The sequence below is a fragment of the Alligator sinensis genome, unplaced genomic scaffold (assembly GCF_000455745.1).
Source record: "Alligator sinensis unplaced genomic scaffold, ASM45574v1 scaffold512_2, whole genome shotgun sequence".
Classification (NCBI taxonomy): domain Eukaryota; kingdom Metazoa; phylum Chordata; order Crocodylia; family Alligatoridae; genus Alligator; species Alligator sinensis.
The window spans coordinates 834,089-843,858 of record NW_005842182.1 but is presented as its reverse complement, the minus strand read 5'-3'; the positions used below and the strand labels follow the sequence as shown (position 1 = coordinate 843,858).

At 44.6% G+C, this 9,770-nt stretch overlaps 1 pseudogene; it reads right to left on the bottom strand.

The window, feature by feature from the left end:
- Window positions 1-2,220: 2,220 nt before the first annotated feature.
- The window catches only part of LOC102384040, a 31,101-nt pseudogene continuing 23,551 nt past the window's right edge, over window positions 2,221-9,770 (bottom strand).

Sequence of the window (9,770 nt, the reverse complement as noted above, 5' to 3'; positions counted from 1 at the left end):
CAGAGCACCCCAAGGGATGACAAGGTCAAACAGTCACAAACTCCTCCAAGACCATTTCAGGCTGGACATAAGGAAGAACTTCTTTACTGTCTGAGCCCCCAAGGCCTGGAACAGATTGCTTCCAGAAGTGGTGCAAGCACCTACTCTGGACTCCTTTAAGACACATTTGGACATTTATCTTGCTGGGATCCTTTGACCCCAGTTGACGTCCTGCCCCTGGGGCAGGGGGCTGGACTCAGTGATCTTCCAAGGTCCATTCCAGCCCTAATGTCTATGAAATTTATGAAAAGGCATCATTATTCTTGTCAGATTCAGCGGGTAGTTTTGTAGTTGGTAAGGTCGGAAGAGACCTGAGCGGATCATCAAGTCCAATCCCCTGCCATAGCAGGAAAGCATGCTGGGGTCAAACAACCCCGGCTAGGTGCTTATCTGGCCTCCTTTTGAAGACCCCCAGGGTAGGACATCAAGAACTTCTAAATTCTAACTCTCACCCTTGCCTGATATACCTCCTTAAACAACTTGCATGAACTCTGTGCCTCATTTTCATGCCTGAATAGAACAGGGATAACAGAAGTCCACTTGTGTTTCTTAGATTCCCTTTTGAGGGTCAGAGGGCTTGCCTGAGGATCTTGTCTAGAGTTGCTGCCATAAATCTGTGTTGAAACATCGATAATGAATCCACAGCCCTATTGGGCTGGCTATATTGCTCATAAGGATATAGCTAAGCACCTGCTGTATGGAGAAATGGAATGCAATCTGTGAAAGTGAGGCCAGACATAAAAGCACAAATGAAGTTCCACATTGTTCAAAGCAGGATAGTAACAGACTAATGGGAATTGCTGGCTGCAGGTAGACAGCAGTGATGCATGAGGATCAAAGAGGCTATTGAACTCTTTGAGCAGTGATGCAGTGCTAGAAAGATGTGCTAGGCCTAACACATACAGGAAGCAGAAGTCACAAGAGCGTGGGTAGCATTGCTGGGAATATGATGAAAGCCTTTTATCACAAACTGGTGAGTCATGCATACGCATCACACAAGTGGCCGTTCTCTGATGATATCCCCACAGGCTGAAGTTAGACTGTTGGTCTTGGATGCCTTGCCTGGGTCATGCTTTAATCCAGGAGATTTACAATGATGATGAAAACAAGGATGATAATTACCTATCTAACCCTCAGAGCACGTGTTGATAATTAATGGTAATATACTATATCAGCTAGGGAGAGAAATTACACATAAACTGGAAGGAAACCGCTTTGAGTGGCATTGCTGAGCGCCGAGACCAGCAACATCCCCTGGAAGCAGTGCTGGGCTCGGCACTCTGCTGGCACAGCTGGGCTGAGTGCTCAGCAGCATCACTTGCAGTGGATAGGGCTGGGCTTGGCACTTGGCTGGCGTGGCCCAGGCAGTGTTGCTTGCAGAATAAGGGGCTGCACCAGTGGAGTGCCAAGACCAGCCCTGTCCCCATCCCTGTGAGTGGTGTTCGGCTTGGCGCTTGGCTGGTGTGCCCCCATCCCCTGCGAGTGGTGCTGCCTGGGCTGCGCCAGCTGAGTGCTGCGCTGGCCCTGTCTGCTGCAAGCAGGACTGCTGAGCATCGAGCCTGGCTGCGCCAGCCGAGTGCTGAGCCTGGCACTGCTTGCAGGGGGTGGGGCTGGAGTCGGTGCTTGGCAGCACCGCTTGCAGGGGCTGGGGCTGGGGTTAGTGCTTGGCAGCATCGCTTGCAGCAGACAGGGCCAGGCTTGGTGCTTGGCTGGCATGCCCCCATCTCCTGCAAGTGGCATTGCCTGGGCTGCACCAGCCAAGTGCCGGGCCTGGTGCCACTTGCAGGGGACAGTGTATAAGCTGAGGTGTATATGTTATGAGTCGAGGTTGAATTTTTAAGAGTTAAAAGTTGGGCATCAAAACTCAATTTATACACTGTGAAATATAGTAGGGTAAATTAGTTTATTGAACTTCTGTCCTAGATCCCTTGTAATAATAGTCTGTTGTATAGAAACCTCATAAGTATTATTATTAGTTATTTATTTTTGGGTATCATGATAGCTAATGATAGCATGGCAAATATCACAATTTGAACAGCAAGACTAATATTTGTGCTGTTATTGATTAAAGGGAAACATTTCTTTTTATGCTGGCCGGGGAAATTAGATATACCCTTTCTAAATGTCAATAAATGCAGGTTTCTAACAATCATTTTTTCCAGAGGCCTTTGTTCTAAGATTTCATATGTTTTCTCTTATAAGCTCAGCCAGCTTCTGGAAAGCCTACAATGAAAAAAAATAGAGAGAAATGGATTAAAACAATTGTCAAAAGAAGGCATTAGAGTTGTTAACAGCAGCTACTTACACACTGACTGTTAACATTAAACTGTCAATTATAACCTTTGTCTATAGCTTTTCGGTGTTTATTTTGTTCCTAACCCTATGGGTTATAGCCAGCTACTGAATTCAGTGGGAATTGAAATCGGACCCTATGTCTGGAGAAACTTTAATTCAGTTTCAGTATATTAAAACCCCAAACAGTTTTCCAACCCTGCCTTCTCTACTATAGTACATGCTTTTTAAAGAGATGGTGGTCTTTCAGAGCAATGGATTTGACTGGCTTGTGATGGCTTTCTGAGCAGGCACTTTTGCTTCATGCTGCTTGTTTGCAGTTTAGAAAATTTAACGTTTGCCAAGATCTGAAAATATTTTTACTAGTGTCAGGTACAGTGTTATTTCAGTGATAATGTGATGACAATATTCTGCAGACAACAGAGAGCAACAAGTGGAGAAAAAACTATGCAACTGACCCAGCATGCTGGAATAATCTTCTGTTGGTGTCAGCAAGGGAAGTGTGATCATGTTTTTCATACTTATTTCTTGAGGAAGCATAATAATTTGAGACAACCACCTGGAAATGCTGAATTATATGAAGAACTTAAAGAATTTTCCCCTTGGCCTTTATTTTTCACTCCCCATAACTGTATTAACATATACTGTACTACTCTTCTAAAACATGGCACTTGATGTTGTGAAAACAAGGTGTTTGTTCTCTCTCTGCTACTTTCTTTACTCGGTATGCAGTGGGGGGGCAGTGCTCTAATAACCCATATTGCATAAACAATTTGCTGAACTCAGAGCCACTAGGTACTAGTGATAATGAACTTAACCTGATTAAAAAAAAAAAAAGAGAGTTAGATATGTGTATGGATAATAAGAACAACCACTGTTAAGTTAGGTATGAAAAGAAAAAGGAAAACTTATGTTTCAGAGTATAACCCAGCCTCTAGGTTCTAATCAGCTTCTGCCGTGGGCTGGTTATTCCACAATTTTCCACTTTATTAGCTATTGCCATCTTTCTTAGTGTCCCTCTACATGTGTAGGTAAAGATGAGATGGGATCTAATGCATGATCAAAACAATTGTGCTTCCTGCCATACCACACATTCATGGCAGGAGGTGTGATTGTGGTGGGATCACACATTAGACCCAATTGTGCCTTATTGCTGGTGCAGGGGAAGCCTGATTCTAGGCTTCCCCTGCACTGGCAAGAAGCATTCTCCCAAGTTTGGAAGCCCCCTCATTTGAGGGGGCTCCTGGCTGTAGGCATACTCCATACACCTCTGTGGCTGGGAGACCTAGCTGCTGTGCTCTCTCAGCCCCAGGGGCTTCACGCAGCTGGGTCCTGGACTACCAGGACTCAGCATCAGCAGTTGCAGGACTCTGGGTTCCAGCAGCTGTGGGGTGCTATTGGGACCCAGAGTGAGCAGCTGCTGGGACTGAGAATCTCCACAGTTGTGGGACTCCCAGTCCTGGCTGGGCATGGCACACCGCACTCCTGTGCCTGGGAGCCTAGTCAGGCACGGGTAGACCCTGCTACGTGTGCAAATTAAAGTTGGATAACAACCACTGTAAAGTTAGTACACATTTTTGAGGTCTAACTTTATAGCTAGTTGGGGCTTTTTATTGTGTGATAGCTACTTTGCACATGCAGTTGGTTTCAGTTAATTGTGCAATTAACCAGGTAATTGTGTAATACCTGTAAGTGTAGAGAGGGCCTTAGAATCAGAGAAAATAGGGCTGGAAGGGACTTTGAGAGAATATCTTGTTAAACTCCCTGATCAAGCATGACTATCTTTGTGTAAACTGCCCCAGGCAGAGATTCAACAACCCCATTCAGTACTTAACCACTCTTACAGTTAAACATAGTGGGCACTTTTACATGTGCTCCGGGGGTGGGGGGACAGTGCTTTAATTAGAGTGGCTCCGAGAGCCGCTCTAAGTAAAAAGCCGCAGCATCTTGTTTATCAGTGTCCCTGCACTTCAAAATGACAGTGGGAGCGTTTGAACTAAAGCTTGTTTAACGAGCTTTAGTTCATGTGGCCCTGCTGCCGTTTTGAAGCACAGGGATGCTGATACACGAGATGTGGGAGGCTGCTGGAGCACGATAATTGCCACACTCCAGCAGTGACATGCTGTAATCACAGTACGTCGAAGCAGCCTCCATGCTTGTGTACAGGCACCCAGTATCCCTAATTCCTAACTTAACTCTCCCTTCTTGCAATTTAAACCCATTACTACAGTGATTCTCAACCAGAGTACCACGGCAACCTGGGATGCCACCATACCCTTTTGAAGGGTGCTAGGAGGTTTGAGGAGATAAGCAGGTAATTGCAGCCTCAGGCTTGTCCATTCCTGTCAGATCCCCCAAACCCATGGCATGGTTTCTCTATGAGGTGGTGAGTGTGCTAATATACAAATTAGTTTTTCAAATTGGGTGCCACACAATTTACAAAAGTTATGGAGGGGTGATTTGAGTTAATTGAGGAGTGCTTCAGGATCAAAAATATTGAGATCAACTGCACTACTTCTTGTCCTATCACCAGTGGACAAAGAGAATAATTAAATACCCTCCTCTTTATAATGATCCTTTTTTGTATGTGAAGACTGATATAAAATTTCTCCTTATTGTGTACGACTGGTAATGGCTAGAGAGTGAAATTATATTTTAGGCACTATGCTGGGATTTGTGAGGCCTGTGTTTATTTCCATGGCCCATGGAAAAAAACACTTTGTGAACTTGGAAGACACAACTAGGGCATATCTATACAGTACACACCTTCTTACTTCTGCACAGCTTCTAACTGTGCTGCTGCTAGTACTGCGCAGTAGCAATGAGCTGGTGTGCAGGGTCAGAAATGGCCCAAGTGCCACTGGGACTGTGCAGTACCAGTCGGTTCTGCAGTTATTTAGTGCTTGCTAAATGTACTGTGCAGTAGCGAGTTGCTGCTGTGCGGTAGCAGCAGCGTCACAGTTGGTGCCTGCCAACGCTATGTTACTGTAGTGTCTCATGTAGATCCGCCCAGTTCGTGTTAAAGTACTAGACGACTGCACAGTACCCGCCAATGGTGGCGGCGTTATGGTTAGTGCCCACCAATGCTCTGTTGCCATAGCCCATGGGTACGGCAACGTAGCGTCTCATATAGATGTGCCAAGTTTGTGCTAAAGCAAGTACTAAATGTCCGTGCAGTCCCAGTGGCTCACAGGTTGTTTCTGACCCTACTGCACAGTAGCAATGAGCTACTGTGCAGGGGTGGCGTCATCATGGTTAATACCCACCTTTGCTATGTTATGGCGATGTAATGTCACATGTAGATGCGCCCAGTTTGTACTTCAATCGTAATCCTGATTCCAAAGGGGACTGATAAATAGTCCACTTTTTAAATTGGAATTTGGGTGATCATTTTCCGTTAAAAAATTAGCAGAAATATAAGAACGATCTGCAAGTCCCGTGTTAGTCTAAATGCAAATGTCAAATTCATATGAAAACAGAAGTAGTAAAATATGTCAAAGGTGGTGTAGAGGGCAGTTTGCTCTCACCTGGTCAATTTGGATTGGAGAAGCAAAAGAGAGGGAAGCTCTGACATAAGGACTAAGGTCTGAGCTGTCAATGTTGAATCCTCCTCCAGGAACCAGACATATCTAAGAGAGAGATTACCTACTTTAGTGTGTCAAGTGCATTGAAATTTTTAGAATGTAAATGTGATCATTTCAGTATTCCATTTCAGATGCAGTTGATGCTCAAATAATATTTTTCCCTTTTGGGATATAGTTGATTAAAGGCTGGAGGCTGCAAGTGAGAGAAGAATGGAGTAGAGTAGAAAAACCCTGGGCATACCCAGTTCACTCTCCCTTTCAGCATCCACTCTCTGCCACTGTGAGAGACAGGATAGTAGGAAAGATGGACCTATAGTCTGATCCAGTGAATAGTGATTCTTTTATTCTTATGACCTGACTAATACTAACTGCAGAACTGTTTCACTGTATCACTTTGTTGAGTAAAATCAAGGCCAAGGCCATTCTGCAGTCAACAAGAGCAATTTTCATGGATATTTTTGAGCCAAATCCAGCAGACACACAAAACAGTGGTGGCATGTCAGGTGGCATTTGATTGGAAAAAGGCTGAAATTGGTTAACGGCATCTTCTTTTTAACTTCTGTTTGTACTAATTTGGAATTCAGTTTGAATTGTCAGGGAGGAAGGGGGTAGACATAATGCTCAGAGCAAATTAGGTTAGTTCTAAGATCAAGCAACTCAGATCCGTACTTTCACTTATGCGTACAACATTTCTGTGTTCAAATTTAACTCAGGTTCAGTACAGAGGTACCCAAAAGCTTTGTCCCTCCCAACAATACAGTTGGTCCAATAACATAAATCGCTCACAAAAATATTTGTCTTTCATTTTTCATGGACCATCATGGCTACAATATTACAGCATTACCTATAATTTCTTTTGACTTCCATGAAGGCAGTACCCATTTGTTCTGGGAACTGAATTTGACCCCTGCAGAATTTCACATAAATAATTCCGCCCATTTTTACCAGCTTCTTAAATGTAACTTATGTTGTGACTTACAGCCCTGATCAATTTGGCTTGTATTTGGTGAAAGCTAAAGTCTTGTTGTTTAAGGACTACCTGAATTAACATGCGAATGATCTATGATAATACAGTACTGGAGCAGGCTGGGCAATAACCTATGTTGGGTCTATATTGGGTCAAAGACTGATCTTGGGGAAGCTGGCTATGAGTACCATGCCCATGCCCCATCCACCCAAGTTTGCTGATCCTCTCCAGAGCCAGAAGTTTATATGTGAAGCTACTCCAGACTCATCCCTAGTGCCTTCTCTCAAGAAGGTGAGGGCTTGAGAGCAGACATTGGGGATAAATTTGGAACAGCCTCATTGGCCAACTTCTGGCTTTGGAGCATGTCAGTTTACTTGAGTGGGTGGGGTGTGCTGAGGCCTGCCCTTTCTGCTAGATGTTTCATCTTTGTGATTTTAAGGTCATCCTCATTGATTGTGACAAGGATTGTCAGCCCTGGACAAAAATGAAAACAGCAGCTAAGATGATGGATTTCAGTTCAAAACCCCACTCTAGATAGTTAAGGCTTATTACAGCAAAGCAGAGTAATTGGCTATTCACTTCTTGGATTTCAGGGCACTTAACATTTTACATCATTTTACTGGTTTCCTCTCTTTGCATAATCTCTTTTCCCTATATCAAGTAGTCAGATATTTATTAAGAAAAAGGCATTTATTAAACATCCTGTATTTTTTTTTCTTCTTATGATCAACAGACTAATTTGGTCACTGTGTGGCAGGACATGGGTTGTGCCTGTCGCTTTAAGGGTTTGAGCAGGATGCAGAACAGCTTGCAGGTGGGAGCAGACCCAATCAGGCAGTCACATGGTGGTCAGGAGGCTGCTTGATTGGTAGAGATGCTGGGGAGCCTAGATATAAGACCAGGCCCTGAAAGCAGACCTGGTAGTTGCTGGAGGGTTGCCACTGGAGTAACATTGCCTGGCCAGAGGAGTCTGCTCCTAGAATATCTGGAGGTCAAGGGTAGGAACTTTGGGGATGGAGGAGGTTCCTGGTACTGAGGCATGACTGGAAACTACACCCTGTTGGGTTTGGATGGTGTGGTGGGACAGTCTCCAGGAAATGCCACACTTTTGTGCCTCCCTAGTGAAAGGCAAGTATGGGATGCTGGAAAGCTTCCTCCCCTGCTGCCATGTGGGTGGCCCTGTGGAGGGGAAAGGCTAGGGGAGCACACCCTGACAGAAAAACACAATGCTCAGCCCACTGAGTGGGGCCTGAGGCAGGGTCCAGGCTGATAGAAGGTGACTAAGACAGGGGCCAAGGCCCACAGTGAGGCCTGAGGCCCAAAGGGTGTAAGGCCCAGCAGCCCAGTGATGAGGCAGGGTGGAGGCCCCAGTGAGAGGGCATGTGGCCAAGGTAGGTCTGATGATGCCTGAGGTCAAGTTTGGGCCAGAGGCTGTGTGGCGCCCAGCAATGGGGCTGGGGAGTAGTAGTGGATTTGGATGCCTTCTGTGAGGCATGGGACATGGTATAAGGGAAGGTTCGGAGCTGTGCCACCCTTGGCATCAGGGCAATTACACGGGCAGCCTCCTGCATTTTTTCATCTACTTTGGTACATCAAGGTGTGGCGGGAAAGGCAGGACGGACTGCCCTAGACAGGTGGGGCAGGCTGATGTAGTGACTGGACCCGAGCCGATCCCCTGTTACACACTGTTCCCTATGAAATTTATCATTTATGCTCTGCGCACGCATTTCTGCTTCACTGAAGTCAAATAGGAAAATTGCCATGAACTTTAATGAGGACAGGAACTCTTCTCTGATGTACCAATTGCTATGAAAACTGCATAGAGTACATGAGCTCCAAAGGCTTCCACTAAATGCTTCTAAAGGCTGCCTGGATTTTATTATCCTTGTGCTATGTCTAACTGCCTATACTTTCTCCCTATTAATATATTTTCGTGTCCTATCCTAAGAACCAGATGGCAGACACTAGCACTTATACTATTTGCTATCCCCTGTGAAGACATTGTGGAACAGTGCCACCCAGATTTACCCATGCCAACATTGCCATAGGACTGGGGCCTAAGACATTTGTCTATTTGAAGTGTGATTCTTTTTCATGACCATTTTCTCTGTCATCTAGTGCTATTTGCAGTTTTAAAATTATTAAGTTTATTACAATGATTCAGTTATATTAAAAATGTGCATAGGAAATAAAATGTTAAGCATTTGCATAATGGGTAAAATCCAACTGATATTATTAATGTGATGTCACCACCCTAGTTACTGAATTTATTCCTTAATGACCCAGGAAGAAAACCTAATACAAGTCACAACTGATTGAATAAGAAACAAACAAAATGGTATACATGGTTCTATTCAAAATCAAACCTTAAACTGTATTAGTGTTTCCCAGTAGTATAATTTTTCCTACCCCTTTCTCTAAGGCTTTTTCCATGACCAACTGGTGTGTATCAGAAATGCCCTTAATTTTAATCCATAGAAACATTCCAGCTGTAGGGACATACCAATCTGCCAAATCTAGAGAAAAAAAAAACAGATTTTGAATTAAAGCATATTTTGCATTTATAATGAAAACACTGAAATGGAAATGATTTCGCTGGGGTCAGGATTTCATCAGTAGTATTGTATGTGGGGCACAGCAGCCCCCCTGGCTCTCCAGGGACCTAGCAGACCTCCTGAGGCTAAAAAGAAAGGCCTACAAAGGGTGGAGGATGGGAGTCACCTCCAAGGAGGATTATTCTGCACTGGTCCGGTCCTGTAGGGAGCAGACCAGGAAAGCCAAGGCTGCAACTGAACTCCAACTAGCTTTGAGCATCAAGGACAATAAAAAGTCCTTTTTCAGATATGTGGGGAGCCGGAGGAAAAGCAGGGGCAACATTGGACCCCTGC